The 26,562-nt window shown below is 48.4% G+C and overlaps 1 protein-coding gene across 2 annotated transcripts in view; it reads right to left on the minus strand.

Moving 5' to 3' along the window:
* The window catches only part of LOC137431534 (neurocan core protein-like), an 89,181-nt gene that overhangs the window by 44,856 nt on the left and 17,763 nt on the right, over positions 1–26,562 (minus strand). The window lies entirely within an intron of this gene.

Below are 26,562 nucleotides of genomic sequence, written 5' to 3' on the forward strand. Positions count from 1 at the left end.
GAGTGGTCCCACCAGTATGACCATGCATTGTGGCCCTCTGGGGGCATGATGCATGCGTTTTGAATGACCATGCGTTTCCCCCTCGGGGTTGAGGCGCATGTGTATTGTAATGGGGACAGCCTTGTTGACGATGTGCCTTGACCATGGGGTCAAGGTGCACGTCCAAGGCTGTTCAAATGTTTGAATTTATACCTTTTTTCTTGTAAAAAAGGCAGGCCTTCCGGGCGGGCCCTAAACGCTTGAACAAGAACTGCATGGAAATCGGACCTGGCAGGAGTAATTCCCTGCCAGTGGATTAAGGGGTCTCACTCCTATTAAGAGGAGTGGTCCCACCAGTATGACCATGCATTGTGGCCCTCTGGGGGCATGATGCATGCGTTTTGAATGACCATGCGTTTCCCCCTCGGGGTTGAGGCGCATGTGTATTGTAATGGGGACAGCCTTGTTGACGATGTGCCTTGACCATGGGGTCAAGGTGCACGTCCAAGGCTGTTCAAATGTTTGAATTTTTACCTTTTTTCTTGTAAAAAAGGCAGGCCTTCCGGGCGGGCCCTAAACGCTTGAACAAGAACTGCATGGAAATCGGACCTGGCAGGAGTAATTCCCTGCCAGTGGATTAAGGGGTCTCACTCCTATTAAGAGGAGTGGTCCCACCAGTATGACCATGCATTGTGGCCCTCTGGGGGCATGATGCATGCGTTTTGAATGACCATGCGTTTCCCCCTCGGGGTTGAGGCGCATGTGTATTGTAATGGGGACAGCCTTGTTGACGATGTGCCTTGACCATGGGGTCAAGGTGCACGTCCAAGGCTGTTCAAATGTTTGAATTTTTACCTTTTTTCTTGTAAAAAAGGCAGGCCTTCCGGGCAGGCCCTAAACGCTTGACAAAAACTGCATGCAAATCGGACCTGGCAGGAGTAATGCCCTGCCGGTGGATTAAGGGGTCTCACTCCTATTAAGAGGAGTGGTCCCAATTGTATGACCATGCATTGTGGCCCTTCGGGGGGCATGATGCATGCGTTTGAATGACCATGCGCTTCCCCCTCGGGGTTGAGGCGCATGTGTATTGTTATGGGGACAGCCTTGTTGACGATGTGCCTTGACCATGGGGTCAAGGTGCACGTCCAAGGCTGTTCAAATGTTTGACTTTTTACCTTTTTTCTTTGTAAAAAAGGCAGGCCCTGTCCGGGGCCCTAAAACGGGTAAATAAAACTGCATGCAAATCGGACCTGGCAGGAGTAATGCCCTGCCGGTGGATTAAGGGGTCTCACTCCTATTAAGAGGAGTGGTCCCAACTGTATGACCATGCATTGTGGCCCTTCGGGGGGCATGATGCATGCGTTTGAATGACCATGCGCTTCCCCCTCGGGGTTGAGGCGCATGTGTATTGTCATGGGGACAGCCTTGTTGACGTTGTGCCTTGACCATGGGGTCAAGGTGCACGTCCAAGGCTGTTCAAATGTTTGACTTTTTACCTTTTTTCATAGTAAAAAAGGCAGGGCTTCCCTGTGGCCCCCAATACAGGGTCAATAAGCCCAAAATCTGGATTGGCGGCTCTGCTTGATGTTTAGCCAATGGGGACCAATGAATAAATCTCTGTGTGTTGACAGAGTGGCCGGGCTGAAGCCTCCAGAAGACCCTTTGGGTCGGAGGTGACGCTTTGGTCTAGGACTTCGGTCCACAGGAGATCGGGACAGCGCTCGTCACGCTGTTATGTTCGTTGATTATATATATATATGTATAAATATATATATTATATTATATATATACAGACTTGGCATTTAATATGGAATTTTTTTTTTTTCTTGACTTGGGTTTACTTTCTTAAGTATTCCATATTAAGATATATATATATATATATATATATATATATATATATATATATATATATACGGTATATATATATATATATATATATATATATATATATATATATATTGTTGCGGATATGGGATTTGCATCCATCCATATCCGCTTGTAAATATTCCCCTATTTCCTCAATACTTCCCAACTATCCCCAATCCCCCATTCCCTAGTCCCATTTTCTGTAAACAACACTCTGTAGACCCGACCTCCCCCTATTTCCCCCATTAAATGTCGCACCCAGGTTCACCGCATCTCATGTAAGACAACTATAGGACATCTTGCTAGTTATTCTTAGTCTATGTCAGTTAAGGACTCGTTTCCATTAATTCTGACTCTTCGTTGCACCAGAATGTGATTGTATGGCACCGTTAGGAAGTTTAGGACCTCCCAATACCTCCCCGCAGCTCTTCCTCACGGTTCAGCAACAACAACAACAACAACAGCAGCGGCGGGCGCGGGGAGTGCGCGTCCTCACTCCGGCTTGGTTGGTAGGGGGTGTTGGGAGGGCACCAGGCCTTTCCAACGAGCCGCCATCGAACATGTGCTCGACGGGGTTACCAAATAGGGGCTCCCTGTCAGCTCCTCGTCAAGGGCGGAGCCCGGTAACCCCCGCACCCAATAGAAGCGGCGGACCGGTCCCATCTGGGGCGGAGCCAACCAGCCGAGGGCGTGTGACTCCCCGCTGAGCATGCACAGGAAGAGGGAGGTGACGTCAGATGCGCGCTGAGCTTGGAGAAAGAAAGACGCCACCTCCGAGCGCTGTGAGGCCTCCCTGCATCTCTTGGACCGTGCTTGATCCTGTCCCCGAGCCAAGGTGCACCTTGTGCTATCGAACTACCTGTCCTTCCCTGCCATCAATCCCTGTGTAAGTCAGCCTTGTCCCGTTTGTCTGTGGTCTGTCTGGGCTAAAATAAATTGTATTTAAGTGCCTATCTCTTCTGTGTCTTTACCTCACTCTACCTTGTAATCTACCCCCCTTTTCTCCACCACTAATTATACCCTCCTCCGGAGGTCTTGAGAACTGTACCCCTGGCGTCGTTTCATTTATCCCAGTCGTTGTGTCCTTTCCAATCATTGATTTAGCGTAGCGCGATTTGGTCAACGTCCGGGTGGAATCGGGTGAGTTGGGGAAGAATCGGGGGAACTGTTAGGTCGCGGTGGACCATCCGCTCGGCCCATCATAACATCTAAACCGCGATCTGTAACAATATATATATATTGTAACGAATTTGAGAAGTGTAACGGATTTGAGAAGTGTAACGAATTTGAGAAGTGTAACAATTTTGAGAAAGTGTAACGAATGTGAAAAGTATGGTTTTGTTGTGTGTAACTGACCCTCGTAATGTAAAGAATGGTCGCAGCTCGTCCTCTTAGTTAATTCCATAAACCTACACACAGGACACGATATATCCTTTTAAATAGTTATTCCCTTATTCTCTGTAGGCTAAGGATGTGTTTCCCACTAGTTTGACTCTTCATTGCACCTAATTAAATAAGAGTAGGCCCTCCGACGCCCCATGGCAGCTTCCAAGTGCCAGGTTTGCCACTTTGTTGCAATTGACACTTTAGGCACTTTGCTGCATTTTCATCTGCCGTCCACTTTGCAGCATTTGACTCCATTACGCACGAGGTAACGCCGAAGAAGAAAGGCGGGTCTCCACCTCGTCATAGAGGGGAGGAGTAAGTCGGCCCCGCTCATCCAACCCAGAACAAGGGGTTTGGCTTTAGAGGGCAGAGAGAGAATGCTTGGGGGAGGTTCGCAAAGGGTGAAGGGCGGGGCCTATATAACCCGCCGCGGGACGCTCCCCAAGCAGATGAGCTTTTACAGAGATGGGTCCAGGAGATGCGCTGGAGACGAGCAGGTGTGACCGAGCCGCCGTGAGACATGCCGCGCTGCAGGAAAAGCGGACCGGGGCAACGCAAGGAGCGCACGAGGCAGCAGTACGGAGAAAGGAACTTCGCCCGCGCAGTTTGGGACCAAAGCTCGGCTTCTTGACGGCGGTGCCTTCTGGCCCGACCGTGCCCAGTACCCGCTGAACCTTCCTTGCCTCTAAAAGCCACCCATCTCCAAGCCATTCCTTCCGGCCTGCATTTCCCCGTGTAAGTGTGATCGTCCGTCTGTCTTTCACGTTGTCCTGGGGTTTATTAATTAAGCTTGTATAGGTAAGCTAATGATTTCACTGTGTTTCTGCTCATTCCATTTTCTGTATATAACCAACTGCTCTCTTTGCTTTGGCTTGTGAAAATAATTAATAAATCCTGTTATTCCTCCGTACATCTTCTTCTTCTTCCTCTTTACATTCGGTCGCTTTAGAGGTTTCCAAATTGAATATCTGTGGCGCGATTTCGGCCAACGTCCAGGAATCGGGTTAGTCAGGGTAATTGTTAGGGCCGTGGGGCCTCCGCTCGGCAAACCAACATCCTTATCCGCGGACCGTAACAATTGGTAGTCAGGAGTTGGGATTCGAACCTGGGACTAAATTTATTTAGCCCAAATTTTGGAACACCAATTGTACTATTGGCCGTAACAATTGGTGTCAGAAGTGTCGGATTCGGACCTGAAGCGCTTAGCGCGCTCAAATTACGAGTGGCCCAAAAATTTTATTTTATAAAATCCTAAATTTGAAAGTCGCGCCATGGCTGGTCAAGGCGACGGGATGCCGGTGGGAGAGATAGACGGGGTAGAATCGACCCAGGACCTCGGGGAAATGTATGTGGAGGAAAGGGAGGAGGAGAACAATGGCAATGTGGTTGAGGGGGTTTCAGGCGCGCAAAATGGAGCCCTCGCGCACGTGGTTGAAGGGACCCAAAATGGTGGCTCGCACGTGGTTGAAGAGGCGCAAAATGGCGCCTCGTACGAGCGCGCGGTAGCCGAGCCCGCTGTATCAGCGGGCTTTAACATGCAGCCGTTTGACATGTAGCAGTTCATGGCACGGTTTAGCGAATACATGGCAGAGTCGAAGTGCGACAACGAAAAAAGAAGCAGGGAAATGGAAAAAATGGAAAACAGAATGGGGGAGCGACTAGGAAATCAAATCGGGGGGTTAGACAAAAAATTTGAGGGTTTAGACATAAAATTTGAGGGGTTAGACAATGGGATAAAAGAGGTAAAGAATGGGTTAACGGGGGTGAAAAATGGGTTAAGGGGGCTAGAAGATAGGATGGAAGGCAAATTGCGGGAAGTGGGGGAGCAATCCGCCCGGGAAATCAAACAGATGGGGAACCAGATAGAGGAGGTGAAAATCGGGTTAGAAAGTAAATTGGATGCTCAGAGGGATGAATTGGGACAGATGAGGGTGGCATCTACAAAAGAGATGGAGGAGATGAAAGAGGAGATACGACGAGGTGTAAGTGAGGAGGTCTCGGGGGTACGCGAGGAGGTAAAGCGAGGTGAAAAGCATATAGAGAAAGAGGTGAGGAATAATACGGCTAGGTTACAGGGGGGCATAGAGGGTCTGACGAAGGGAGTAGAACAGCTGACAGTGGGACAAAAGGAACTTGTGGACCAAGTGGAAAAGAACACTGCAATAATCGGGGGGTTAAAAGCGACACAAAAAGACATTAAAAATGAATTAATAGCGACAAAGAAGGAATGTCAGATGGTACATGAGGGGTTGACGAAGAAGTGGGAAGAGGTGACAGAAGTAATGGAGACGAAGGACCGAGAGGTGAGGACGCACATAGAAACGGTTAAAGTGGCGTTAGAGGAAGAGATAGAGGGGGCGCACCGGGAGATGAAGGAGGTAAAGGAAAAATTAGAGGAGGTGGAAGAAGGGGTGAGTGAAATTAAGAAGAGACGGAGGGAAACTAAAAAGGAGATGAGGGAGGAAGTGATGGAGTATGTTCAAGGTCGGTGCTCAAATCGTGATGTTGTGCTTACTAACCAAATAAAGAGTTTGCAGGTGGCGAAGGAGGTGCGGAGACGAGGTGCCAAGGTGAGTGGCGATATATTCGGAAATGCATATGATGTGAGGGGAGCTTCAGTCGGCTTGGGGGTTGATTTGGATCCGGGTGTTCGTGAGAGGCCGTTAGTGAAGTGTGCGACAGGTACGGTGTGCGAAGGAGGAGGTGTGCGAGAATGTCCGACTCTGGGGTGTGTGAGGAAAAAGTGCGCGCCGAGGAGTGAGTGAGCTGTCGAGAGTGAGGTGGTCGTAGCGCGTGTGCGAGGGAGCACATGGAAGCGTGTAGTGAGGAGTGTTACAGAGGATGTAACGAGAGAGTGTACACCTGTGGTGAGTGTTACAGAGGATGTAACGAGAGAGTGTACACCTGTGGTGAGTGTTACGGAGGAAGTAACGGAAGAGTGTGCGCAAGAGGATGCACGAGAAAGGTGTGTAACGGACGGGTGTATGAGGAAAGAGTGCGCTGTCAAAAGTAAGGGAGAATGCACACCTGTGGTGAGTGTTACAGAAGATGTAACGAGAGAGTGTACACCTGTGGTGAGTGTTACGGAAGGTGTAACGGGAGAGTGTGCACAAGAGGATGCGCGAGAAAGGTGTGTAACAGAGGAGTGCATGAGGAAAGAGTGCGCTGTCAAGAGTGGTGGTAAAAGTAGTAAGAGTGACACGGAGCGTAAGTTGGTTGTGGCAGGTGAGAGAGGATGTACACCTGGAATGAAAGGATGCACACCTGGAATGGTAGAGCATGTGTGGGAATGCACACTTGAGTTGGAAGTGAGGCACGTGGTTGGGTGTGCGAGTGAGAGCACACCTGTGATTGTCACAGAGGAGGTGACCGAGAAGGGGGCGCGAAGAGGTGTGTTGGTGAGGTGTGCGAACGACGAGTGTGTGCAAAGGTGTGCGGTGGTCAGGTGTGTGACCAAGTCTGTGAGCGAAAGAACGAGTGCAATAGCGAAGTACGCGGGGTGTACGGGCGGCGTTGGAGCACCGAGCTCGGTGAGGGTGAAAGGGGTAGCGTATGCGTGTGAGCATGCAGGTGAAGCATCGACGGTAACCGGGTTAGCGGTTAGAGCGACTTATAGCCAAATCGGGCCCTCGGTGCGCGCCGGGCAGCTTCGCGTGCCGCGAGGACCAGCGGGGATCCGAACCACGGCGGTTTCGAAAGAACCGCCGTACGCGATCCACGCTGGGCCTCGCTTTGAACGGCCACGTCCATGCTCCACTAGGCGGAGCGGGCAGCCCGATAGGAAGGGTCATCATGGCGACCCCTTTTTGTTGAGGCGTTCCGGCAGGTCGAGATCGGGCCATTGGATGGCTCCGTGCCGAGGTGGTGCATGGGATCTCGGCCCGGGTAAGCGTCCTTCCCTGCACCGAGTGTCGGACGCATCCAGCCGCTGGCACCAAACAACCCGCATTCATTGCTCGGCTTTACGAAGCCGAGCTTTAGAAGTGAATTGGCGCACCGAGAGGCACTAGTGAGTAGACGTGATGGGGAGGATAGTGTTTTGGCCCCGAAATTGCAAAGCAAAATTTGATGATTGGCAAAGGATTGGCAGAGTGATGATTGGCAGAGGATTGGTAGTGATTGGCAAATTTTTTGATTGGCTGAAATTTGGTGTGCAAAATTTATAGCGAGAGATGCCCGATGTGGTGGGATGGCAACTCTGTCATCCCTCACAGCGGGGGCAAAGGAGCACTAGTTATGGGGTTTATGGCAGTGTAAGCTCGCCGAGGGAGGGTTAGGATATAATGATAGGGATCTAGAGAAGATGACCTTAGGTAACGTTAAGGTTAGGTAGTGACTAATACCTGTAGTGGGGACGCAGGTAGATTAGTGTGGATGATAATGACGTGGTATGTGCTTAGTTTAAAGGGAAGACGGGGAGCACTAAGTTAGCAGGGCAACAGGTAGATTAGATGATGCCGTGTGAGTGTTGGAGGTGTATTTAGAAGTGTATTGTGAAAAGTGTGTAAGGAACAGGTGTGATTGCACAGGTGTGCAACTGAACAGGGGTATGGAGCAGTGTATGAGTGAGAGAAGGTGATTGTGAGTTGTGCTGACCAAATGGTCCAGGAAAGAAGGAGGGTGCAGGTGGCACCAGGTATGATTGCACAGGTGTGCAACTACAGGTGAATGGAGAACAGGTGTATGGAATAAATGGTCTGGAGTATATGGAGTATTGGAATGGATGGTCGTGGAGTGAGTATGGTGGAAACTATGGAGTGGAGTGGATGGTGCGAAGGTGTGAATGGGGGAAGGATGGACCCCCATCACGAATACCCAGGGCGGGTAGTGTAAGTGTTAGGTAGAGGGAACAGGTAAATTGTGGTTGGATATTGGCATCTGTGGTGCGGGTGAAAGAATGGTATTTGGATGGGTGCATTAGTGTTGTGGAAATGGCTGGGCGTGTAGCCTGTTAGGGTGTGTAGTTGGTTTGGGCACTCCACCACTGTGAGGATGTCGGCCAGGTGAGGCCGCAGGTGGGCTCTGGGAGCCGGTAGTTGTGGATGGGGCCCGAGGATCCGGAGGACGGACCCGGGTAGCCCAGTGTCAGAGGGCACCAAGGGGTGACAGAGCCAGGAGGGGCCTTCCGCAGTTAGTTAGGTTAGGGTGAGGAGCTAGGTAAGCTCGGGTGGCAACTACAGTGGTGGAGGTGTGCAGGTGGGTAGACCTGCTGGGAGAGCTACACGTCTCAGCCCAGAAATTGTGCAAGGGCACCGGGAGATGAATCGGGGGAGTGAGACCCCAAATTGAGAAGCACCACAGTTTGGTCAATGGGAATTGGTTTTTAGAACCCATAGTGTAAGTTGGCCAATGGATTGGCAGGGAAAGACCCCGGGTAGTGTAAAGTGTGTTAATGTCATTTAGAAAGTAGTTAGGATGAAAATCTCCTTGCACCATCTGCATCCACTCACCTGAGGTGACAGGTACTCCACACCATGCCAGGTGGTTTTTATTATTTTTATTGATGCAAATGTTTGGAATGTGAGACGCATCATGACGTGGGTGTGACATTGTGCCTTGATGTTCCATCTCTTCCTCCTTATGAGGGTTGATGATGAATTGGGTGATGGCAAATTTTGGATAGAGGGATTGTGGAGACGAATTTGGTGAAGGGGAAATATGGGGAAGATGTGACGGTAGCGACGGATTTGTAAGGGTGTAGATTTTGTAAATATGGGGTAAGGGCAAGGGTAGAGTAGGTGACAGGGGGGGGGGGTGAAGTACGGTAGGGACGAGCTTTCTCACTTCGCTCTCCATACGCACTTCGCCTTGCATTGCCTTGTTTGATGTGTACCCTTGTGACCTTACCCCTCGCTCATCTGTCTTTCCCCCCCTTTTGTCTCCCACCTGAGGACTGTGCGCCACTGGGTGTTGAGGGGAGCGTGCGGAGGTCGTCTTGTGTGCCAGGACCCTCTCAACCAGCATGCATTGCATTGATGTACCACTTTATGGACCGCTGTTCTGCGGCCAAGTACCACTTGATGGACCCCAGGTTCTGGGGCAGGACACCTCTGTTGGAGACCGGCCATAGTGGCCAGGGAATCTTTATCTGCGAACCTCGGTAAGGTGGCACCTATGCCAAACAGGTGGACCACCCTTAGTTGGCCCCTGTGGCCCTAAATAAAAATGGACACGGTTTGTGCTTTTTATATTTCCAAGTAGGCCGCGTGAAGCAAGAAGACATCGGGAAGAACATCGGCCCCGCAGAGAAGAAGAAGACCACCACCAGTTGTTTTTTTTTTGTGTGTTTATTACAAACAGTAATGACTGTGCACTGGTTGGTGCTTTTGGGTGCTTTGGTGTTATTGGTACTGGTGCATCGATGCAATGCGTGCTGTCTCCTCCCTCCCAACAGGAATTTCCTGCTTTTTGTTTCCCTAAAAAAAACAAAAAAAAAACACAGGTCCTGGGTTGCGTTGTAAATAAGAAATAACGTCACTGTAAATAATGCTCCCCACCGTAAATGTAGAGCTTGAAAACAATTCCGTAATTCGGTTATCCTGTGGGCGCAAATCTGTTAGGCAGGGTGCAATGCAGCAGGGGGACATATTTATTTGTGTTTTAAAATTGTCACACTCAGGGTCAGGTTAATTGGAGAGGGAATTACACATACGTGTCACACTAAAAGTAAAGTTTTATAGGCCCGAGCACGGGCCTGAAGAAAGGAGGGTGCAGTGTAACGAATTTGAGAAGTGTAACGGATTTGAGAAGTGTAACGAATTTGAGAAGTGTAACAATTTTGAGAAAGTGTAACGAATGTGAAAAGTATGGTTTTGTTGTGTGTAACTGACCCTCGTAATGTAAAGAATGGTCGCAGCTCGTCCTCTTAGTTAATTCCATAAACCTACACACAGGACATGATATATCCTTTTAAATAGTTAGTCCCTTATTCTCTGTAGGCTAAGGATGTGTTTCCCACTAGTTTGACTCTTCATTGCACCGAATTAAATAAGAGTAGGCCCTCCGACGCCCCATGGCAGCTTCCAAGTGCCAGGTTTGCCACTTTGTTGCAATTGACACTTTAGGCACTTTGCTGCATTTTCATCTGCCGTCCACTTTGCAGCATTTGACTCCATTACGCACGAGGTAACGCCGAAGAAGAAAGGCGGGTCTCCACCTCGTCATAGAGGGGAGGAGTAAGTCGGCCCCGCTCATCCAACCCAGAACAAGGGGTTTGGCTTGAGAGGGCGGAGAGAGAACGCTTGGGGGAGGTTCGCAAAGGGTGAAGGGTGGGGCCTATATAACCCGCCGCGGGACGCTCCCCAAGCAGATGAGCTTTTACAGAGATGGGTCCAGGAGATGCGCTGGAGACGAGCAGGTGTGACCGAGCCGCCGTGAGACGTGCCGCGCTGCAGGAAAAGCGGCCCGGGGCAACGCAAGGAGCGCACGAGGCAGCAGTACGGAGAAAGGAACTTCGCCCGCGCAGTTTGGGACCAAAGCTCGGCTTCTTGACGGCGGTGCCTTCTGGCCCGACCGTGCCCAGTAACCGCTGAACCTTCCTTGCCTCTAAAAACCACCCATCTCAAAGCCATTCCTTCAGGCCTGCATTTCCCCGTGTAAGTGTGATCGTCCGTCTGTCTTTCACGTTGTCCTGGGGTTTATTAATTAAGTTTGTATAGGTAAGCTAATGATTTCACTGTGTTTCTGCTCATTCCATTTTCTGTATATAACCAACTGCTCTCTTTGCTTTGGCTTGTGAAAATAATTAATAAATCCTGTTATTCCTCCGTACGTCTTCTTCTTCTTCCTCTTTACATTCGGTCGCTTTAGAGGTTTCCAAATTGAATATCTGTGGCGCGATTTCGGCCAACGTCCAGGAATCGGGTTAGTCGGGGTAACTGTTAGGGCCGCGGGGCCTCCGCTCGGCAAACAACATCTTATCCGTGGTCCCGTAACAATATATATATGTATATATATATATATATATATATATATATATATATATATATATATATATATATATATACGTACATATATATATATATATATATATATATATATATGTAATATTATATTATATATATATACATATATATATATATAAAGGTGGGCGCGATTCGGAAAATGTTAAGTCCGCTTACCGCTTATCCGCTCCGCCAGCCCGTGTAGTCCGATTCGCTTATCCGCTTCAGCGGCCGAAAATCTTAGTCCGCTTACCGGTTATCCGCTTATCCGCTTCGATTCGATTTTTTTAAAGCGCTTCGACGTTTTTAAAGCGATTTTTGACGTTTCTAAAGGGAATTTAATGCTTTTTAAGCCTAAATAGCCATTTCTAACTACTACAAAGCAAACAAAGCTTTTAAGATCGAAAATATACATTTTTATTTAAATAAAATTTATTCAAAATTTATTGAAATAAAGTTTTCCACTCGACTCTACTCTACTCTACAGTTAATTTAAATATAATTTTAATATATGCAAGTTACATTAAAGAAAAATCAATTTGCCCGTCCTTTCTTTGACAAGAGAGTCTACTAGTCAACAGACTAGCAGTCTGTTGACTAGTCCTCGTCTTCCTCCTCCACCTCGTGGGCCTTCTTGAGGATTTGGAGGTTGCCCTTCATGAAGACGAGGGCCTCGAAGTTCGGTGCAGCCAGGGCCGACCTCTTAGGCCTGAGGATGTCCGACCCGTAGCTGAACACGCGCTCGACCGAGGCAGAGCTCGGGAGCGGCGTGTTATGCCTGAGAAACAGAGTTACCCAAGCATCACGGAACTCGAGCGGGAAGAGATTGGGCGAGAGCCGAGTTGTTAGGGTTTCACTTATTATTCACTTAAATAAATATTCACAATTCTAGAGTAACGGCTCAGGCTAACAGCTGATTTGGCGAATCGCGATGCGCTTTAATTTTTCGGTAGTCCGCTTACGCTTATCCGCTTCGGTTTCCGGGGGTTGTTCCGATTCGCTTATCCGCTTCGAAAACGTTAGTCCGCTGCAGCGGATAAGCGGATAAGCGGACTTTCGAAGCGGACCGCCCACCTTTGTATATATATAATATTATATTATATATATATACAGACTTGGCATTTAATATGGAATATTTTTTTTTGCTTGACTTGGATTTACTTTCTTAACTCAGTATATCAATCTGGTGAGTTTCTTTTACACTTTGGTGATTTAATTGTTAAAAGAACCATGTCACTGATTGTTTGTTGCAGCAAGAAGTCAACAACAGGATTATATCACAGGGGGCGTGCCAAAATCTCCGGACAGGTGCATTTGACGATTGGCTTCACAGTCGGGTATACAAGGGTTGTTGCGTTCTGTATTAGTGGAAAAAAACTGCTGCACGTCTCCAAAAGTTATTGCCGCTTCCTCTGGAGATGGTCCGTCAACTCGACAATGCTGTTTGTCATGGAGTGGGGGCTTTAAGAAATTCCGGCATGAAACAGCGTGCTATTGCTCGGCAGTATGGCATCACTCAAGGTCAGGTGTCAAGATCCTGAAACGAAATGCTCAGAGGGGTGTCCCTACTCCAATACCGAGGCCAGGACGTCCCCGCAGAACCACAAGGAGGGATGATCGCCAGCTGCAACGGTTAGTCTGCAATGGCCGTAGCAAGTCAGCTAATCGGCTTAGGGCTGAGTGGCAGCAACTGACAAATGTGCCTGTATCCAGAAGGCTAGTGGACCAACGACTGGTTCAAGCAGGCTATCGTGCCAGGCGTCCCCTGAGAAAGCCACGTCTGACCAGACAACACCGCCAGCGCCGATTGCAGTGGGCCAGAGAGCACCGTCAATGGCAGCCAGGACACTGGAATCACGTGATCTTCAGTGACGAGTCTAGATTTCTGGTCTATCGTCAAGATGGCTCGTCCGAGTGCGCAGACAAGTGCATGAAGCCTACAACGAAGGTTGTATAGTGCCAAGAGTCCAAGCTGGAGGTGGTGGGGTGACCGTTTGGGCTGCTTTTCATGCAGGGGCAAAACTGACCTGGTTGTTCTGAATGGAAACCTGAACCAGTTCAAGCACAGGGCCATTCTGGAAGAAACATTGCTTCCATTTGTTCGTGCAGCCTTTCGAGGAAACTTTGTCTTCCAAGATGACAATGCATGGCCTCATCATGCTCGCATGATCCAACACTTTCTTGCTGACCGTGGTGTAGAGCATATGGAGTGGCCTGCCATGTCCATGGATATTAATCCGATAGAGAACCTGTGGGCAGAATTAACGCATCAAATCGACAACTTCGACCAGCAGCCGACCTCTGTGCGTGAATTGCAGCATGCTATTGTCACTGCATGGCAAGCGATTCCTGTCCAAACCTTGGCAAATCTCGTGAACAGCATGCGTCAACGTGTACGTGCTCTCCTGAATGCTCGTGGGGGTTACACGAAGTACTGAACTGTAATTTTACTGTCCGTAATCCCAGTCGTAATTTAACTTTTGTTTTTGTTAAAAAATTTTTTGGCTAATGTGCAAAATAAAGAGATACTTCTGGGAAACGTACAGAAGTTTAACACAGTACTGTCCATGAATTGAGTTCGATGTCAGCTTACATCACTTTCAAGGATCAATTTATTTGCTTTGAAATGTCAAATGTGGTTTTTGTTTCTTTTAAAGGTCACATTAACAAAATCTAGAATAATTTCAACATAATTCCAATGAACTTTTGGTTCTAAGACATCTTGAAAAGTAAGTTCACCCCCACAAAAAAAATATTCCATATTAAATGCCAAGTCTGTATATATTGTTGCGAATATGGAATTTGGCCTCCATATCCGCTTGTAAATATTCCCCTATTTTCTCCAATACTCCCCAACTTTCCCCAATCCCCCATTCCCTAGTCCCATTGCATGTAAACAACAATCAGTAGAGCCGACCTTCCCCTTATTCCCCCATTAAATGTCGTGCCCAGGTCCACCGCACCACACGTAGACAACTTTCGGACATCTTCCTAGTTATTCTTAATCTATGTCAGTTAAGGCCTCGTTTCCATTAATTATGACTCTTCGTTGCACCAGAATGTGATTATATGGCATCAGTAGTGAGTTTAGGACCTTTCCCATACCTCCTCCCATCTTCTTCCCCAAACAACAACTACAACAACAATTACAACTACAACTACGACTACAACAACAGAGGGGCGGGGAGTGTGCGTCCTCACACCGGCTCGGTTACCCGCCATGACCATGCGCTCCACGGCGTTACCCCGAAGGGGCTGGCTGTCAGCTCCTCGTCAGGGGCGGAGCCAGTAACCCCCCCACGCACCCAATGAGAAGCAACGTGCCGATTCCATCTGGGGCGGAGCTAACGAGCCGAGGGCGTGTCACTCCCCGCCGGATATACGCGGCCCCGCGCCAGATGTGACGTCAGATGCGCCTCAGCTTGGAGAGAGAAGCCACCGCCACCCCCAGCGCGACGATACCTCCCCGCATCTTTGGACCGGACCGGACCGTACTGTACCCTGCCCCGAGCCCAGGAGGACCTGGAGCCATCGATACCCGCTTTCCTGCCATCAACCCCCGTGTGAGTCAGCCGTTGTCCCGTTTGTCTGTCGTCTGTCCGGGGTTAATATAAGAGTGTGTCTAAGTGCCTGTCTTTCTGTGATTATACCTCTAGCCCCTGTAATCTGACCTTTCCGTACGAATATAATCTCCTCCGGAGGTCTTGAGAATTGAAACATTGGTGTCGTATTGTGTTATTGTAATCCAGCCGGGTGTCTTCTTTTTCTTATTGAGCCAGCATCGCGCGACTAGTCAACGTTCGGGCACAATCGGGTAACTTGTGCAGACGTGGTCATACCATAAAACCGCTCGGTAAATAACATCCAAGCCACGTCTGTAACAATTGGTTGTCAGGAGTTGGATTCGAACCTGGGACTAAATTTATTTAGCCCAAATTTTGGACACCAATTGTGTTAGTACGGTAACAATTGGTGTCGGGAGTGAGATTCGAGGCCCGACCAAATTTTGAAAAAAAAAAAAAACGAATAGAGGAAAAAAAAAAATTTGGTCAAAATTTGGAGCGGCCGAAATTTGTTTTGTTTTACAAAACCCGAATTTTGAAAGTCGCGCTATGGCGGATCAAGACGGCTGGGGTCCGGTAGGGGAGAGTGAAGCAGGGTCGGTCCAGGACCAAATTGAGACACGTGAGGAGAGCGAAACAGCGGGGGTAGCAAACGCACAAAATGGCGCCTCGCTGGTCACCGCGCCCGCGACCGTAGCAGCGCCGCCGATGGATTGGGGCCTATTTATGGAACAAATAAAGGCGCTCATGGTCCAGACAAGTGAAGACCTGAGGAATGACTTGGGAAACAAAATGGGGGTAATGAGGGACGAAGCGAGGGGTACCGGTGAGGGGTTAGACAATAATTTTAAGGGATTAGACAAGAAATTTGGGAAGTTAGACAATAATTTTGAGGAGTTAGACAAGAAAATTGGGAAGTTAGACAATAATTTTGAGGGGTTAGACAACGGGATAAAAGAGGTGAAACATGGGTTAACGGGGGTAGAAAATAGAATGGCTGCCCAGGAGAATCAGATAGAGGGAGTGAAAAATGGGTTAGAGGGGTTAGAAAACAGTATGGAAGGCAAATTGAGGGACATGAGGGACCAAGCGGAAAGGGAAGTTAAACAAATGGAGCAGCAGATAGAGGGGGTCAGAATGGGGGTAGAAACCAAACTGGATGCTCACAGGGAGGAAATGGAGCAGATGAGGGTGGCATCTGGGCAGGAGATGCAAGTGATGGGAGAGGAGATCAGAAGAGGAGTGAGTGAGGAGGTCGGAGGAGTGCGCGAGGAGGTGAGGCACTGTAAGGAGCACATGGAGAAGGAGGTGAGAAAGGGGACTGTAAAGTTACAAGGGGGCATAGAGGACCTGACGCAGGAGGTGGAGCAGCTGACGGTGGGACAGACGGAGTTAGTGGAGCAGGTTCAAAGGAACACTGCGGTATTAGGAGGTTTAAAGGCGACACAGAAAGAACTAAAAGATGACTTGGTAGCGACGAAGAGGGAATGTCAGATGGTACGTGAGGGACTGACAACGAGGTTGGACGAGGTGATAGAGGTAATGGAGACGAAGGACCGGCAGGTGAGGACGCACATGGAAACGGTCAAGGTAGCCTTGGAGGATGAGCTTGAGGAGACGTACCGGGGAATAAAAGAGGTGAAGCACAAATTAGAAGAAGTGGAAGAAGGGATGAGCGAAATTAAGAAGCGACGGAGAGGGGATAAGAAAGAGATAAAAGAGGAGATAAAAGAATTGGTCCAAAGTCTGTGTTTGGATCGTGATGATGTGCTCATTAACCGGATGAGGGATTCGCAGGTGATGGAGGAGCAGCGAAGAGGAAGAGGACCCGGTGTAAGTGGTGACCAATATGGTCGTGCGTATGATGCGCCAGGGGATTTAATAAGCTTGGGGGTCGAGATGGACCCGGGTGTTCGTGAGAGGCCGTTGGTGAAGTGTGCGACAGGTCTGGTGTGCGAAAAAGGAGGTGTGCGAGAAAGTCCGACTCTGGGGTGTATGAGGAAAGAGTGCGCTGTCAGAAGTAAGGAAGAGTGTCCACCTGTGGTGAGTGTTACAGAGGGTGTAATGGGAAAGTGTGCGCGAGAAAGGTGTGTGACGGACAGGTGCATGAGGAAAGAGTGCGCTGTCAGAAGTAAGGAAGAGTGTCCACCTGTGGTGAGTGTTGCAGAGGGTGTGACGGGAGAGTGTGCGCGAGAGAGGTGTGTAACGGACGGGTGCATGAGGAAAGAGTGTGCTGTCAAGAGTAAGGGTGAGTGCGTTGTCACGAGTGGAGGTGAGAGTAGTGAGAGTGACAAGGAGAGTGAGTTGGTTGTGACAGGTGAGCGAGGATGTACACCTGGGATGGAAGGATGCACACCTGGAATGGTAGAGCGTGAGTGGGAATGCACGCTGGAGTTGGTGGTGAGGCACATGGTTGGGTGTGCGAATGAGGGCACACCTGTGATTGTCACAGAGGAGGTGACCGAGGAGGGGGCGCGAAGCGGTGTATTGGTGAGGTGTGCGAGCAACGAATGTGTGCCAAAGTGTTCGGTGGTCAGGTGTGTGACCAAGGCTGTGAGTGGAATGGGTGTACCTGGGTGTGTAAGGAAAGGTACGAGGAGCATGGGCACGGCTGGATGTGTGAGCAAGGAACGGGCTGCGGGGTGTAAGCATCCAGGTGAAGCATCGACGTTAGACGGGGTAGAGTTTAGAACGACTTATAGCCGAATCGGGCCCTCGGTGCGTGCCGGGCCTCGCTTTGAACGGCCGCGTCCAGGCTCCACTAGGCGGAGCTGGCAGCCCGATAGAAAGGGTCGTCATGGCGACCACGTTTTGTTGAGACGTGCCGGCAGGTCGAGATCGGGACATTGGATGGCTCCACGCCGAGGTGGTGCGTGGGATCTCGGCCCGGGTAAGCCCCCGTCCCTGCCCCGAATGCGGGACGCACCCAGCCGCTGGCACAAAACAACCAGCATCCATTGCTTGGCTTTACGAAGCCGGGCTTTGGACAGGGATTGGCGCACCGAGAGGCAGTAGTGAGTAGACTGGGTGATGAGGTTAGTGTTTTGGACCCAAAATTAGGGAAAAAAACAAAATTTGATGATTGGCAAAGGATTGGCAGTAGTGATTGGCAGATGATGGGCAGTGATTGGCAAATTTTTGATTTATTGAAATTTGATGTGCAAAATTGGTAGTGAGAGACCCCCGATGTGGTGGGATGGCAAATCCACCATCCTTCCCATGGTGGGGCAAAGGAGCAATAGTTTATGGGGTGTATGGCAGTGAAAACTAGCCCGGGTGGGTTAGGTTATATTGTAGGGATCTAGCGAAGATGACCTTAGGTAACGTTAAGTTTAGTTAGTGACTGATACCTGTAGTGGGGACGCAGGTAGATTAGTGTGGATGATAATGACGTGGGAGCGCAATAGTTTAAAGGGACGACTGGGAAGCGCAAGTTTCAGAAGGGAGTAGTTAGATGAGATGATGCCGTGTTTGTGAGAATTGAACAGGTGTGATTGCACAGGTGTGCAACTGGACAGGTGTGTGGAGCAGTGTATGAGTAGTGAGTGTGTGGATCAGCGCGAATGCGCTTGGGGAGAGAAGGGTGCAGGTGGCACCAGGTGTGAGAGCACAGGTGTGCAGGTACAGGTGTGTGGAGAGAGTTGGAGTGAGTGGTACGGAGTGGTGTGCATGGTGCGAAGGTGTGGATGGGGGAAGAGTGGACCCCTTTCACGAGTACCCGGGGCGGGTAGTGTAAGTGTTAGGTAGAGGGTGCAGGTAAATTGTGGTTGGATATTGGCATTTGTGGTGCGGTTGCAGAATGGTGTTGTGGATGGGTGCATTAGTGTTGTGGAAATGGCTGGGCGTGTAGCCTGTTAGTGTGTGTAGTTGGTTGAGCACTCCACCACTGTGAGGATGTCGGCCAGGTGAGGCCGCAGGTGGGCTCTGGGAGCCGGTAGAGTTGTGGATGGGGCCCGAGGATCCGGAGGACGGACCCGGGTAGCCCAGTGCCAGAGAGGGCACCGAGTGGGGAGAGTGCCAGAGGGCCTTCCCCAGGTAGTTAGGTTAGGGCAAGGAGCAGGTAAGCTCGGAGGCAACTGCAGTGGTGGAGGTGTGCAGGTGGGTAGACCCACTGGGAGAGGTACACGCCACAGCCCAGAAATTGTGCGAGGGCACCGGGAGATGAATCGGGGGAGTGAGACCCCAAATTGAAGCGCACCACAGTTTGGCCAATGGGAATTGGTTTTTAGAACCCATAGTGTAAGGGGGCCAATGGTTTGGCCGGAGAAAGACCCCGGGTAGTGTAAAGTTGTTAAAGTCATTTAGGAAATAGTTAGGATTGATGAACCTGTCGCACCATACGCAGCCACTTACCTGTGGTGATGATGATGACTCCACACCTGTGTTTTCTTTGTTTTGTTGCAGGAGATGAATCGCTGTGTGGATTTGTGAGACGCATCACGACGTGGATGAGACATTGGGGTGATTCCATCTCTCCCTCCCTAGGAGGGACTGATGATGAATTGGTAATGGCAAATTTTGATGTGCAGTTGGAGATGGCAAATTTTGATGAGAGTTGAAAATGGCAAATTTGATTGGTTAGGAGGGAGAGAAGACGAATTTGGTTTATGGGAGGAACGAGGAAGACAGTAGGGATGTTTGTTGATTTGTAAAGTAGATGTTTATGGGTAGTGTTGTGTTGTGTGGATACAATAAGGGGTAAGGGAGGGGCCATGTAGGTTACCTGGTGGGGGGGGGGGGGGCGTACGATAGGAACGTACCTGTCTCACCTGGTTCCCATGTGCCCCCAGTGTGCATCACCTTACATTGCGTGCACTTTTGCGCCCTTACCACCTTACTCACTTGTCTGCTTCTTTTGTCTCCCACCTCCGAGGATCTGGCTTTGGGGTAGAGAGAGAGGAAAGAGAGGTGCTGGCTGCGCAGTTGTGGGCCTGCACTTTCGCTGTTTGCTGCCGGGATCGATACACCATATGGACCGCAATGTTTGTGGCCACCCACAATGGACCGCAGTTTGTTTGCGGCCAAGCACCACCCGGGGATGGACCTATGGGTCAACGTGGCACCTATGCCATACAGGTGAACCACTTTTAGTTGACACCAAGTGCACCACAAGAAGAGCAAGAGACACCTGCAGGGTTAGGGGTTGTCGAATTTATTTTTATTCCAATGAACAATGGTGACTGCACCGATTGGTGGTGGGGTGGTGCTTTTGATGCTGGGACGGGGTGCTCTGCACGTTATTAAAGGCCGTTGGCCACAGAGCACTCGTGGGTTGGTGTATCGATGCTGGCAAGCGCGCTCTCTCTATGCATAACATCTGCATGTGTTCCTCCAAAAACAGGTCCTGGATCGTAGTGTAAATAGCAGCGTAGTCTTGTAAATAATGCTCCCTACCGGCTGTATGTTTAGTTTGAGGATTCTTTCCGGATTCGGTTATCCTGTGGGTGTGTTTCTGTGAGGAGAAGGGTGCAACGTCGCAGGGGGACATATTTACTCATTTGTGAATATCTGTAAAACTGTCGCACTCAGGGTAGAGTTAATAGTAGAGGGAACTACATTGCGTGCCACACTAAAGTAGGTAAAAATTTATCGGGTCGGGACGCCCCGAGGGTAGAGAAGGGTGCAATGTTGCGAATATGGAATTTGGCCTCCATATCCGCTTGTAAATATTCCCCTATTTTCTCCAATACTCCCCAACTTTCCCCAATCCCCCATTCCCTAGTCCCATTGCATGTAAACAACAATCAGTAGAGCCGACCTTCCCCTTATTCCCCCATTAAATGTCGTGCCCAGGTCCACCGCACCACACGTAGACAACTTTCGGACATCTTCCTAGTTATTCTTAATCTATGTCAGTTAAGGCCTCGTTTCCATTAATTATGACTCTTCGTTGCACCAGAATGTGATTATATGGCATCAGTAGTGAGTTTAGGACCTTTCCCATACCTCCTCCCATCTTCTTCCCCAAACAACAACTACAACAACAATTACAACTACAACTACGACTACAACAACAGAGGGGCGGGGAGTGTGCGTCCTCACACCGGCTCGGTTACCCGCCATGACCATGCGCTCCACGGCGTTACCCCGAAGGGGCTGGCTGTCAGCTCCTCGTCAGGGGCGGAGCCAGTAACCCCCCCACGCACCCAATGAGAAGCAACGTGCCGATTCCATCTGGGGCGGAGCTAACGAGCCGAGGGCGTGTCACTCCCCGCCGGATATACGCGGCCCCGCGCCAGATGTGACGTCAGATGCGCCTCAGCTTGGAGAGAGAAGCCACCGCCACCCCCAGCGCGACGATACCTCCCCGCATCTTTGGACCGGACCGGACCGTACTGTACCCTGCCCCGAGCCCAGGAGGACCTGGAGCCATCGATACCCGCTTTCCTGCCATCAACCCCCGTGTGAGTCAGCCGTTGTCCCGTTTGTCTGTCGTCTGTCCGGGGTTAATATAAGAGTGTGTCTAAGTGCCTGTCTTTCTGTGATTATACCTCTAGCCCCTGTAATCTGACCTTTCCGTACGAATATAATCTCCTCCGGAGGTCTTGAGAATTGAAACATTGGTGTCGTATTGTGTTATTGTAATCCAGCCGGGTGTCTTCTTTTTCTTATTGAGCCAGCATCGCGCGACTAGTCAACGTTCGGGCACAATCGGGTAACTTGTGCAGACGTGGTCATACCATAAAACCGCTCGGTAAATAACATCCAAGCCACGTCTGTAACAATATATACAGCAAAATAATTGTTTACAAATGGTAAATATTGGCCCGTTTCATCTGAACCGTGGGCTTGTGATTATGCAGGAGGCACAGGTCGAAATACCATATATTGTGTTGATTTACCCGTTGTCCTGCACTAATGTCATCGTTCCCTTTTTTGGGAATAATTCACTAGATTATACTGTATTTGCCTTGTTCCCCCACTGCCGGTCGTTGTGCTCCCTTTTCCCCTCCGTTGCTTTGTTCTCACTTTGGCCTCAAAAATATTATGTGGAAACATTGCAACAGAGATTACATCAAAAAATATAATGAAGAATTTGATAAATAACTCGACAGCAAGAATGTCCAATTGAAAAGGTTTTGAAGCAAAAAAATCCCCACAAAGCCATCCCGTCAGTGACCGCTCATGATATTCACTTTGCATTCAAACGTTTGAAAAGAGCAAAGGCTCCAAGAAAATCTGAAATTGTTATTGATGTAACCAACGATGGTGGTGAACTGTTCCACAGTAAATGAGAAAAACAATTCTCAAAGTGCCTGGAAGATGAAAAAAACTCGTTAATTTGAAAAATCTTGGAGCTGCTACTAATCCTGCTATCTATACAATAAGAGAGCCGTTTGTGTGTCTGTCTGTCTGTCTGTCTGTGTGTCACCATCTTTCTCAGAAATGGCCAAATGGATCTTGATCAAACTTTCAGAAGTTCATCAGTTTAATATCCTCATTAACAGTCGCAGATGGACATTCAATATTGTTGCGGTTTTAGAACCCTTCACTTGTAAATAATAATTCATTATAAATAATCCCCTGTAAATATCCCCATCTGCTAATGTTAAAAGATCGCACCCTAGCTAGGCCACAGGCAACACGTAGGACACCTTAGGACCTCTGCAGTTATGTCCTTAATATGTGTTTAGTTAAGGCTGTGTTCCCAATAGTTTGAATCTACATTGCATTAATGAAATAAGGATATGCCCCAAAGCTCCCTCACGATCAATGCAGCTGGTTTTCTACCCCGTGAGCCGCCATTACGCACGCAGTCAAGCTGGAGAAGAAGGGGGAGGAGTCAGCCAAGCGCCGGGAACAAGGCATGGCCCCGTCAATGCCTCATCAAGGGGCGGACCAGTGAGCCCTCGCGACCAACCAAGGCCGAGGCGAGCTCACCGGTGGGTGTGTCCTAAACGCAGGCGGCTTGATATGCGAGCGGCCCATATAAGCGCTCGCGGGGGACTACTTTGAGAGATGGTGAGAGATGAGTTGTGAACAGACGCGTGAACAAGCGAGGAGTCTTTTGTGGTTGTTGCACGAACTCATTGGAGGCGCGCGCCATGGAAGAAGGCTTGGGGAGGGTGTGTTTAGTACGACAGCCACCTATTACGTACGCTGAAGCATCCCAGTCCCCCCCGCTATATGTAAAGTCCGCTCGCGGCCAACGATACGCGGAGCTGCCTGCCGGGTTTTCGCCGCGGAGCCGGAGCGTGGATCGGGGCCGAAGCCTGGACGGCTTCCCATCGACCGAACTCTACCCGGACCCTTCTCCTCCTTCCATCCCTGCCATTCCATCCTCCCGTGTAAGTGTGTTTGTTCTGTCCTGGGGTTGTAAGTAAGACTGTATCGTGTAAGCTTGCCCTGTGTCCTTTTATTTCCTCTTCTTGTATATTCTTGCCCTTTCGTTTCCTCTTTAATTATTGTTTGTACAATAAATCCCTGTTCTTCCTTACCTTTTGGTTTCTTCTCCATCCGATCGTTTTCGTCCTTTCTTCCAATTGATATACGTGGCATGATTTGGCCGACCGTTTTAATCGGGTTTAGTCCTTTGATAACGGCTCGAACCTCGGATTGCTAAACCGCTTGGCAATTTACCATCTTATCCGTGGTTCGAGCGGGAATTATCTCCCTGCTCTGCAGAGGGATTGGCACGCAGGTATTTGGGACCTACCTTGACCAATCACCCTGGCCAATCTCGCCCGCAGAGGAGCGTGATAGTTTCCAGGGTCGGGGAACGGCCAGCTTAAAAGACAAGGGGATTAACCCCCCCTCCCCCCTTGGTAACGGGAGTGCCGACCCCGGATCCGCAACAATATGTTTGAGAAGTACAACATGCTTGCTGTCATTTGATTAAACCTGTCAGCGAAGCGACAGGTAGCCATGCCAAGTTTAGTTTAAATTTGCAAGGACCAATTGCAACCTCAGGAATACCTCTTCAGTTTCCTCACTACTTGACCACCAATGTACCATTTAGTTGCAAAGCATAAGTTAACCAAAATGTGATGTGTTTTTCTTTTTTCATTTAGACTTTTCATTTTTTTTGCTTACACTTTGTCAGCAAATGGATGCAGAATTAAATCCAGCTCCAGTGCGTAAGCCACACATGCACAAGGCAAAGAGCGCCATTAATTTAAAGAAATGACACAACTCAAGTCGAATGTCCAAACCAAACTCTGCAGAAATCATTTTGAGTCAAGTGACTATTCACCATGTATTAAATTGCCGAGTAAAGTAGTGAAAGCAAGAATAATACAGAGATCTTAATTTTTCACAAAAATGTACATCTTTGAAATGATATCTAGCATAATTGGTATTTCTGAATAAAATATCTAACTATGCCCGATATTGTGCTAAACTCTTTTATCTATCAACAAGTGTTCAAGCAATCAAATAATTATGAAAACAACACATTCCCAAGATAAATCAGTGCTCTGCAAATAATATTTATCTGTTTAAAATTATTCTGTGCAAGAAAATAACACTTTAGTAATTATTAAAACATTACATTCTCAAGAGAAAAAAACAACAACAACAAAAGTTCTTGCACATTACATTGATACCAAATGGAATTGTTTCGTGTCAGAACCAAAGATGTGATTAATAAACACATTCGTTTGAAGCTGTTTAAGCACCATACTCTTAATATTCCATGCTGTGATTTCAAATTTTACAACTAACAGCCACAAGTTGTTGAGTGATTTCCCCACCAGTGCAACTCTCCTCCCGCGACTACTCATCAAACCCCAAAAAACTAGATTTCCATACTTAACTTTGCCCCCATAGTCCTATAACTCCTTCAATGTCCAGTTTCAAATAAATATTTTGAACACATCGACGCAGTATGTGGTTTCAAATTGTGCTATCATTAAAATTACATAGGCAACTGTACATCTCAAGGGTCCATCACTGCAGGCCACTAAAGTTTTGGGTTGAGAGGAGTCATGTAAATGTGAATATATTTGGCCAGAATCAACCAATTTTCAGTATTGAGGTATCATTTGGCTTCGAATTATAATTATCTGTCAGAATATATGCAACAATGTGAATATACATTGGATTATACAACCCCTAGAGGTAGAAATCACAAACAAACCAAATATTCTGACCATTTTACTTGCATGCCTCTCATACGGAGATGCATCAAAATATTAGGTTACATTTACTAGTCAATTCTGTCAAGGCATCATAAAGGAAAGAAATACCCACCACATTTCACAAATTATTCTAATTAAGTGGTCATTGACATTTTAGGCCTTTGTGCATCTTTTGTGAGGAGGGCAAAAATGCCCAAAATGCCCATAGGGCAAAATGGAGAAGATTGTCATGGGGACCGCAAGGCTAACCCCCGCTCTAGCAGGGAAAATGGCCTTAAAATGCATGTTGTTGTTGTGCATCTTTTGTGCAACAACAACGCTGTGACAAACAAAAACAAATGGTAACAACAACAATCCCATGATATTTGGGCTCATCATGATGTTATTCTGGCATGACAAACGCTTTGAGATCACTGAACAGAATAAAAGGAGGAGTTGGAAGTGAATTTAAATGCCTAAGCACAATTGTCCCAGACATTATTAATGCTGTGCCGTTTATGTTTGGTGAGGATACGTGAAGAAGTAGGAAACGTGGCAGAGAAAGGGACGGACACCATAATTTGACTAAAATAGAAGAGAAGACAACAGGAAATTAATATAGATCACAAAAGCATAAACAACTCAGGGGAGTCAAGGCACCACAACTGAAATTGACACTGTCATGCTTGTGTTTACAAGCCTCGAATTTTCAGACATTTCAGAGACTTATAATGGGCAATTTAAAGCACTTTATAAGGACTATTTTGATCCGTGGTTCCCAATCTGGGGGCCATGGCCCCCATATTTCTCGGGGGGCCATGGGGTAATTTGCTGGAAGCAATGCAAGATGAATTCCTGGATCTCCGAAACGATTCATTTGCCAAAGACACATTCGAAGAGAAGAGCTTGACGGAGTTTTGGGTGGGAATGGGTCGCTACCCTAATATCAGCCAGATAGCTATTCGGGTGCTTCTGCCATTCTCGTCTACCTATCTCTGCGAAGCGGGGTTTTCTACGCTGTTGAATATCAAATTGAACAAGCATTACGCCTAGGTCCCCCGTCGGTGAAGTGATGTGAGTTGACAAAGTGGAAGACGCAGAAAACATGCTATGATATGATATTTCGCTCACAAGGTTCAGACATACATGGAGGCGGCCATCTTGGATTTTGACGTGGCGACCCAATTTTCAATAGCGTTCTTCCTTATGCCTAGATACACCCACACACCTGATTATAAGTTGGTACTTCGCTTATTTTTCAAGATATTCCGCTCACAAGGTTGAGACATACATGGCGGCGGCCATCTTGGATTTTGACGTGGCGACCCAATTTTAAACAGCGTTCTTCCTTGTGCCTAGATACACCCAAACACCAGATTAGAAGTTGGTACTTTGCTTATTTTCCAAGATATTTCACTCACAAGGGTCAGACATATATATGGTGGCGGCCATCATGGAGTTCGACGTGGCGACCCAATTTACAATAGCGGTCTTCCTTATGCCGAGATACACCCACACACCAAATTAGAAGTTGGTACTTCGCTTATTTTTCAAGATATTTCGCTCACAGGGTTCAGGCATATATATGGTGGCGGCCATCTTGGATTTTGACGTGGCGACCCAATTTCCAATAGCGTTCTTCCTTATGCCGAGATACACCCACACACCAAATTAGAAGTTGGTACTTCGCTTATTTTTCAGGATATTCATCTCACAAGGTTCAGACATACATGGCGGCGGCCATCTTGGATTTTGACGTGGCGACCC

The sequence above is a fragment of the Myxine glutinosa genome, chromosome 7 (genome assembly GCF_964187855.1).
Source record: "Myxine glutinosa chromosome 7, kmMyxGlut1.1, whole genome shotgun sequence".
Classification (NCBI taxonomy): Eukaryota; Metazoa; Chordata; class Myxini; order Myxiniformes; family Myxinidae; genus Myxine; species Myxine glutinosa.